General features: G+C 51.8%; 11 non-coding genes and 1 pseudogene across 11 annotated transcripts; all 12 read left to right on the top strand.

Moving 5' to 3' along the window:
* The first annotated feature begins 165 nt into the window (after positions 1-165).
* LOC123174473 (5S ribosomal RNA) lies at positions 166-284 on the top strand. Its single transcript, XR_006487085.1, has one exon. It is a non-coding gene; the product is annotated as a 5S ribosomal RNA (ribosomal RNA).
* Positions 285-581: 297 nt separating this feature from the next.
* LOC123174512 (5S ribosomal RNA) lies at positions 582-700 on the top strand. Its single transcript, XR_006487118.1, has one exon. It is a non-coding gene; the product is annotated as a 5S ribosomal RNA (ribosomal RNA).
* A 297-nt stretch (positions 701-997) lies between these two features.
* LOC123174487 (5S ribosomal RNA) lies at positions 998-1,116 on the top strand. The gene has a single exon (XR_006487098.1). It is a non-coding gene; the product is annotated as a 5S ribosomal RNA (ribosomal RNA).
* A 297-nt stretch (positions 1,117-1,413) lies between these two features.
* LOC123174480 (5S ribosomal RNA) lies at positions 1,414-1,532 on the top strand. The gene has a single exon (XR_006487091.1). It is a non-coding gene; the product is annotated as a 5S ribosomal RNA (ribosomal RNA).
* Positions 1,533-1,829: 297 nt separating this feature from the next.
* LOC123174465 (5S ribosomal RNA) lies at positions 1,830-1,948 on the top strand. The gene has a single exon (XR_006487077.1). It is a non-coding gene; the product is annotated as a 5S ribosomal RNA (ribosomal RNA).
* Positions 1,949-2,245: 297 nt separating this feature from the next.
* On the top strand, positions 2,246-2,364 carry LOC123174484 (5S ribosomal RNA). The gene has a single exon (XR_006487095.1). It is a non-coding gene; the product is annotated as a 5S ribosomal RNA (ribosomal RNA).
* Positions 2,365-2,661: 297 nt separating this feature from the next.
* On the top strand, positions 2,662-2,780 carry LOC123174543 (5S ribosomal RNA). Its single transcript, XR_006487149.1, has one exon. It is a non-coding gene; the product is annotated as a 5S ribosomal RNA (ribosomal RNA).
* A 297-nt stretch (positions 2,781-3,077) lies between these two features.
* Positions 3,078-3,196, top strand: LOC123174531 (5S ribosomal RNA). Its single transcript, XR_006487137.1, has one exon. It is a non-coding gene; the product is annotated as a 5S ribosomal RNA (ribosomal RNA).
* A 296-nt stretch (positions 3,197-3,492) lies between these two features.
* LOC123174490 (5S ribosomal RNA) lies at positions 3,493-3,611 on the top strand. The gene has a single exon (XR_006487101.1). It is a non-coding gene; the product is annotated as a 5S ribosomal RNA (ribosomal RNA).
* Positions 3,612-3,908: 297 nt separating this feature from the next.
* LOC123174496 (uncharacterized) lies at positions 3,909-4,044 on the top strand (annotated as a pseudogene).
* A 297-nt stretch (positions 4,045-4,341) lies between these two features.
* LOC123174527 (5S ribosomal RNA) lies at positions 4,342-4,460 on the top strand. The gene has a single exon (XR_006487133.1). It is a non-coding gene; the product is annotated as a 5S ribosomal RNA (ribosomal RNA).
* Positions 4,461-4,757: 297 nt separating this feature from the next.
* On the top strand, positions 4,758-4,876 carry LOC123174467 (5S ribosomal RNA). Its single transcript, XR_006487079.1, has one exon. It is a non-coding gene; the product is annotated as a 5S ribosomal RNA (ribosomal RNA).
* Positions 4,877-5,032: the final 156 nt, after the last annotated feature.

Raw genomic sequence — 5,032 nt, 5'->3', positions numbered from 1 at the left:
GTTGTGGCGCGGCAAGCGTGCACTGGTGCGGTTGAGAGGGAGGGGTGGAAACCGCGTTAAACTCGTCTCCGTAGTTGAGAGGGAGCGGCCAAAGCAATGTACAATCGTCTTTGTAGTGGAGCTGGGAGGGGCAAGGATAAGGGACAAAGACCGGGGTAACATGTCGGTTGCGATCATACCAGCACTAAAGCACCAGATCCCATCAGAACTCCGAAGTTAAGCGTGCTTGGGCGAGAGTAGTACTAGGATGGGTGACCTCCTGGGAAGTCCTCGTGTTGCATTCCCTTTTTAATTTTTTTCGCGCCGCTTGCAAAACAAAACGCACGTGTAAGTAATATATTTACCGTGTTTTATTATTTTGCACGAGTGCGGTAAGTCATAGCTGGGTGCTCATGATTCACGGGTCCAGCGTCGGCGTTGTGGCGCGGCAAGCGTGCACTGGTGCGGTTGAGAGGGAGGGGTGGAAACCGCGTTAAACTCGTCTCCGTAGTTGAGAGGGAGCGGCCAAAGCAATGTACAATCGTCTTTGTAGTGGAGCTGGGAGGGGCAAGGATAAGGGACGAAGACCGGGGTAACATGTCGGATGCGATCATACCAGCACTAAAGCACCGGATCCCATCAGAACTCCGAAGTTAAGCGTGCTTGGGCGAGAGTAGTACTATGATGGGTGACCTCCTGGGAAGTCCTCGTGTTGCATTCCCTTTTTAATTTTTTTCGCGCCGCTTGCAAAACAAAACGCACGTGTAAGTAATATATTTACCGTGTTTTATTATTTTGCACGAGTGCGGTAAGTCATAGCTGGGTGCTCACGATTCACGGGTCCAGCGTCGGCGTTGTGGCGCGGCAAGCGTGCACTGGTGCGGTTGAGAGGGAGGGGTGGAAACCGCGTTAAACTCGTCTCCGTAGTTGAGAGGGAGCGGCCAAAGCAATGTACAATCGTCTTTGTAGTGGAGCTGGGAGGGGCAAGGATAAGGGACGAAGACCGGGGTAACATGTCGGATGCGATCATACCAGCAATAAAGCACCGGATGCCATCAGAACTCCGAAGTTAAGCGTGCTTGGGCGAGAGTAGTACTAGGATGGGTGACCTCCTGGGAAGTCCTCGTGTTGCATTCCCTTTTTAATTTTTTTCGCGCCGCTTGCAAAACAAAACGCACGTGTAAGTAATATATTTACCGTGTTTTATTATTTTGCACGAGTGCGGTAAGTCATAGCTGGGTGCTCACGATTCACGGGTCCAGCGTCGGCGTTGTGGCGCGGCAAGCGTGCACTGGTGCGGTTGAGAGGGAGGGGTGGAAACCGCGTTAAACTCGTCTCCGTAGTTGAGAGGGAGCGGCCAAAGCAATGTGCAATCGTCTTTGTAGTGGAGCTGGGAGGGGCAAGGATAAGGGACGAAGACCGGGGTAACATGTCGGATGCGATCATACCAGCACTAAAGCACCGGATCCCATAAGAACGCCGAAGTTAAGCGTGCTTGGGCGAGAGTAGTACTAGGATGGGTGACCTCCTGGGAAGTCCTCGTGTTGCATTCCCTTTTTAATTTTTTTCGCGCCGCTTGCAAAACAAAACGCACGTGTAAGTAATATATTTACGGTGTTTTATTATTTTGCACGAGTGCGGTAAGTCATAGCTGGGTGCTCACGATTCACGGGTCCAGCGTCGGCGTTGTGGCGCGGCAAGCGTGCACTGGTGCGGTTGAGAGGGAGGGGTGGAAACCGCGTTAAACTCGTCTCCGTAGTTGAGAGGGAGCGGCCAAAGCAATGTGCAATCGTCTTTGTAGTGGAGCTGGGAGGGGCAAGGATAAGGGACGAAGACCGGGGTAACATGTCGGATGCGATCATACCAGCACTAAAGCACCGGATCCTATCAGAACTCCGAAGTTAAGCGTGCTTGGGCGAGAGTAGTACTAGGATGGGTGACCTCCTGGGAAGTCCTCGTGTTGCATTCCCTTTTTAATTTTTTTCGCGCCGCTTGCAAAACAAAACGCACGTGTAAGTAATATATTTACCGTGTTTTATTATTTTGCACGAGTGCGGTAAGTCATAGCTGGGTGCTCACGATTCACGGGTCCAGCGTCGGCGTTGTGGCGCGGCAAGCGTGCACTGGTGCGGTTGAGAGGGAGGGGTAGAAACCACGTTAAACTCGTCTCCGTAGTTGAGAGGGAGCGGCCAAAGCAATGTACAATCGTCTTTGTAGTGGAGCTGGGAGGGGCAAGGATAAGGGACGAAGACCGGGGTAACATATCGGATACGATCATACCAGCACTAAAGCACCAGATCCCATCAGAACTCCGAAGTTAAGCGTGCTTGGGCGAGAGTAGTACTAGGATGGGTGACCTCCTGGGAAGTCCTCGTGTTGCATTCCCTTTTTAATTTTTTCCGCGCCGCTTGCAAAACAAAACGCATGTGTAAGTAATATATTTACCGTGTTTTATTATTTTGCACGAGTGCGGTAAGTCATAGCTGGGTGCTCACGATTCACGGGTCCAGCGTCGGCGTTGTGGCGCGGCAAGCGTGCACTGGTGCGGTTGAGAGGGAGGGGTGGAAACCGCGTTAAACTCGTCTCCGTAGTTGAGAGGGAGCGGCCAAAGCAATGTACAATCGTCTTTGTAGTGGAGCTGGGAGGGGCGAGGATAAGGGACGAAGACCGGGGTAACATGTCGGATGCGATCATACCAGCACTAAAGCACCGGATCCCATCAGAACTCCGAAGTTAAGCGTGCTTGGGCGAGAGTGGTACTAGGATGGGTGACCTCATGGGAAGTCCTCGTGTTGCATTCCCTTTTTAATTTTTTTCGCGCCGCTTGCAAAACAAAACGCACGTGTAAGTAATATATTTATCGTGTTTTATTATTTTGGACGAGTGCGGTAAGTCATAGCTGGGTGCTCACGATTCACGGGTCCAGCGTCGGCGTTGTGGCGCGGCAAGCGTGCACTGGTGCGGTTGAGAGGGAGGGGTGGAAACCGCGTTAAACTCGTCTCCGTAGTTGAGAGGGAGCGGCCAAAGCAATGTACAATCGTCTTTGTAGTGGAGCTGGGAGGGGCAAGGATAAGGGACGAAGACCGGGATAACATGTCGGATGCGATCATACCAGCACTAAAGCACCAGATCCCATCAGAACTCCGAAGTTAAGCGTGCTTGGGCGAGAGTAGTACTAGGATGGGTGACCTCCTGGGAAGTCCTCGTGTTGCATTCCCTTTTTAATTTTTTTCGCGCCGCTTGCAAAACAAAACGCACGTGTAAGTAATATATTTACCGTGTTTTATTATTTTGCACGAGTGCGGTAAGTCATAGCTGGGTGCTCATGATTCACGGGTCCAGCGTCGGCGTTGTGGCGCGGCAAGCATGCACTGGTGCGGTTGAGAGGGAGGGGTGGAAACCGCGTTAAACTCGTCTCCGTAGTTGAGAGGGAGCGGCCAAAGCAATGTACAATCGTCTTTGTAGTGGAGCTGGGAGGGGCAAGGATAAGGGACGAAGACCGGGGTAACATGTCGGAGCGATCATACCAGCACTAAAGCACCGGATCCCATCAGAACTCCAATGTTAAGCGTGCTTGGGCGAGAGTAGTACTAGGATGGGTGACCTCCTGGGAAGTCCTCGTGTTGCATTCCCTTTTTAATTTTTTTCGCGCCGCTTGCAAAACAAAACGCACGTGTAAGTAATATATTTACCGTGTTTTATTATTTTGCACGAGTGCGGTAAGTCATAGCTGGGTGCTCACGATTCACGGGTCCAGCGTCGGCGTTGTGGCGCGGCAAGCGTGCACTGGTGCGGTTGAGAGGGAGGGGTGGAAACCGCGTTAAACTCGTCTCCGTAGTTGAGAGGGAGCGGCCAAAGCAATGTACAATCGTCTTTGTAGTGGAACTGGGAGGGGCAAGGATAAGGGACGAAGACCGGGGTAACATGTCGGATGCGATCATACCAGCACTAAAGCACCGGATCCCATCAGAACTCCGAAGATAAGCGTGCTTGGGCGAGAGTAGTACTAGGAGGTCAGTAGTACTAGGATGGGTGACCTCCTGGGAAGTCCTCGTGTTGCATTCCCTTTTTAATTTTTTTCGCGCCGCTTGCAAAACAAAACGCACGTGTAAGTAATATATTTACCGTGTTTTATTATTTTGCACGAGTGCGGTAAGTCATAGCTGGGTGCTCACGATTCACGGGTCCAGCGTCGGCGTTGTGGCGCGGCAAGCGTGCACTGGTGCGGTTGAGAGGGAGGGGTAGAAACCGCGTTAAACTCGTCTCCGTAGTTGAGAGGGAGCGGCCAAAGCAATGTACAATCGTCTTTGTAGTGGAGCTGGGAGGGGCAAGGATAAGGGACGAAGACCGGGGTAACATGTCGGATGCGATCATACCAGCACTAAAGCACCGGATCCCATCAGAACTCCGAAGTTAAGCGTGCTTGGGCGAGAGTAGTACTAGGATGGGTGACCTCCTTGGAAGTCCTCGTGTTGCATTCCCTTTTTAATTTTTTCCGCGCCGCTTGCAAAACAAAATGCACGTGTAAGTAATATATTTACCGTGTTTTATTATTTTGCACGAGTGCGGTAAGTCATAGCTGGGTGCTCACGATTCACGGCTCCAGCGTCGGGGTTGTGGCGCGGCAAGCGTGCACTGGTGCGGTTGAGAGGGAGGGGTGGAAACCGCGTTAAACTCGTCTCCGTAGTTGAGAGGGAGCGGCCAAAGCAATGTACAATCGTCTTTGTAGTGGAGCTGGGAGGGGCAAGGATAAGGGACGAAGACCGGGGTAACATGTCGGATGCGATCATACCAGCACTAAAGCACCGGATCCCATTAGAACTCCGAAGTTAAGCGTGCTTGGGCGAGAGTGGTACTAGGATGGGTGACCTCATGGGAAGTCCTCGTGTTGCATTCCCTTTTTAATTTTTTTCGCGCCGCTTGCAAAACAAAACGCACGTGTAATTAATATATTTATCGTGTTTTATTATTTTGCACGAGTGCGGTAAGTCATAGCTGGGTGCTCACGATTCACGGGTCCAGCGTCGGCGTTGTGGCGCGGCAAGCGTGCACT

This window comes from Triticum aestivum, unplaced genomic scaffold (assembly GCF_018294505.1).
Source record: "Triticum aestivum cultivar Chinese Spring unplaced genomic scaffold, IWGSC CS RefSeq v2.1 scaffold100969, whole genome shotgun sequence".
Classification (NCBI taxonomy): Eukaryota; Viridiplantae; Streptophyta; class Magnoliopsida; order Poales; family Poaceae; genus Triticum; species Triticum aestivum.
This window is presented reverse-complemented; position numbering and strand designations above follow the sequence as displayed.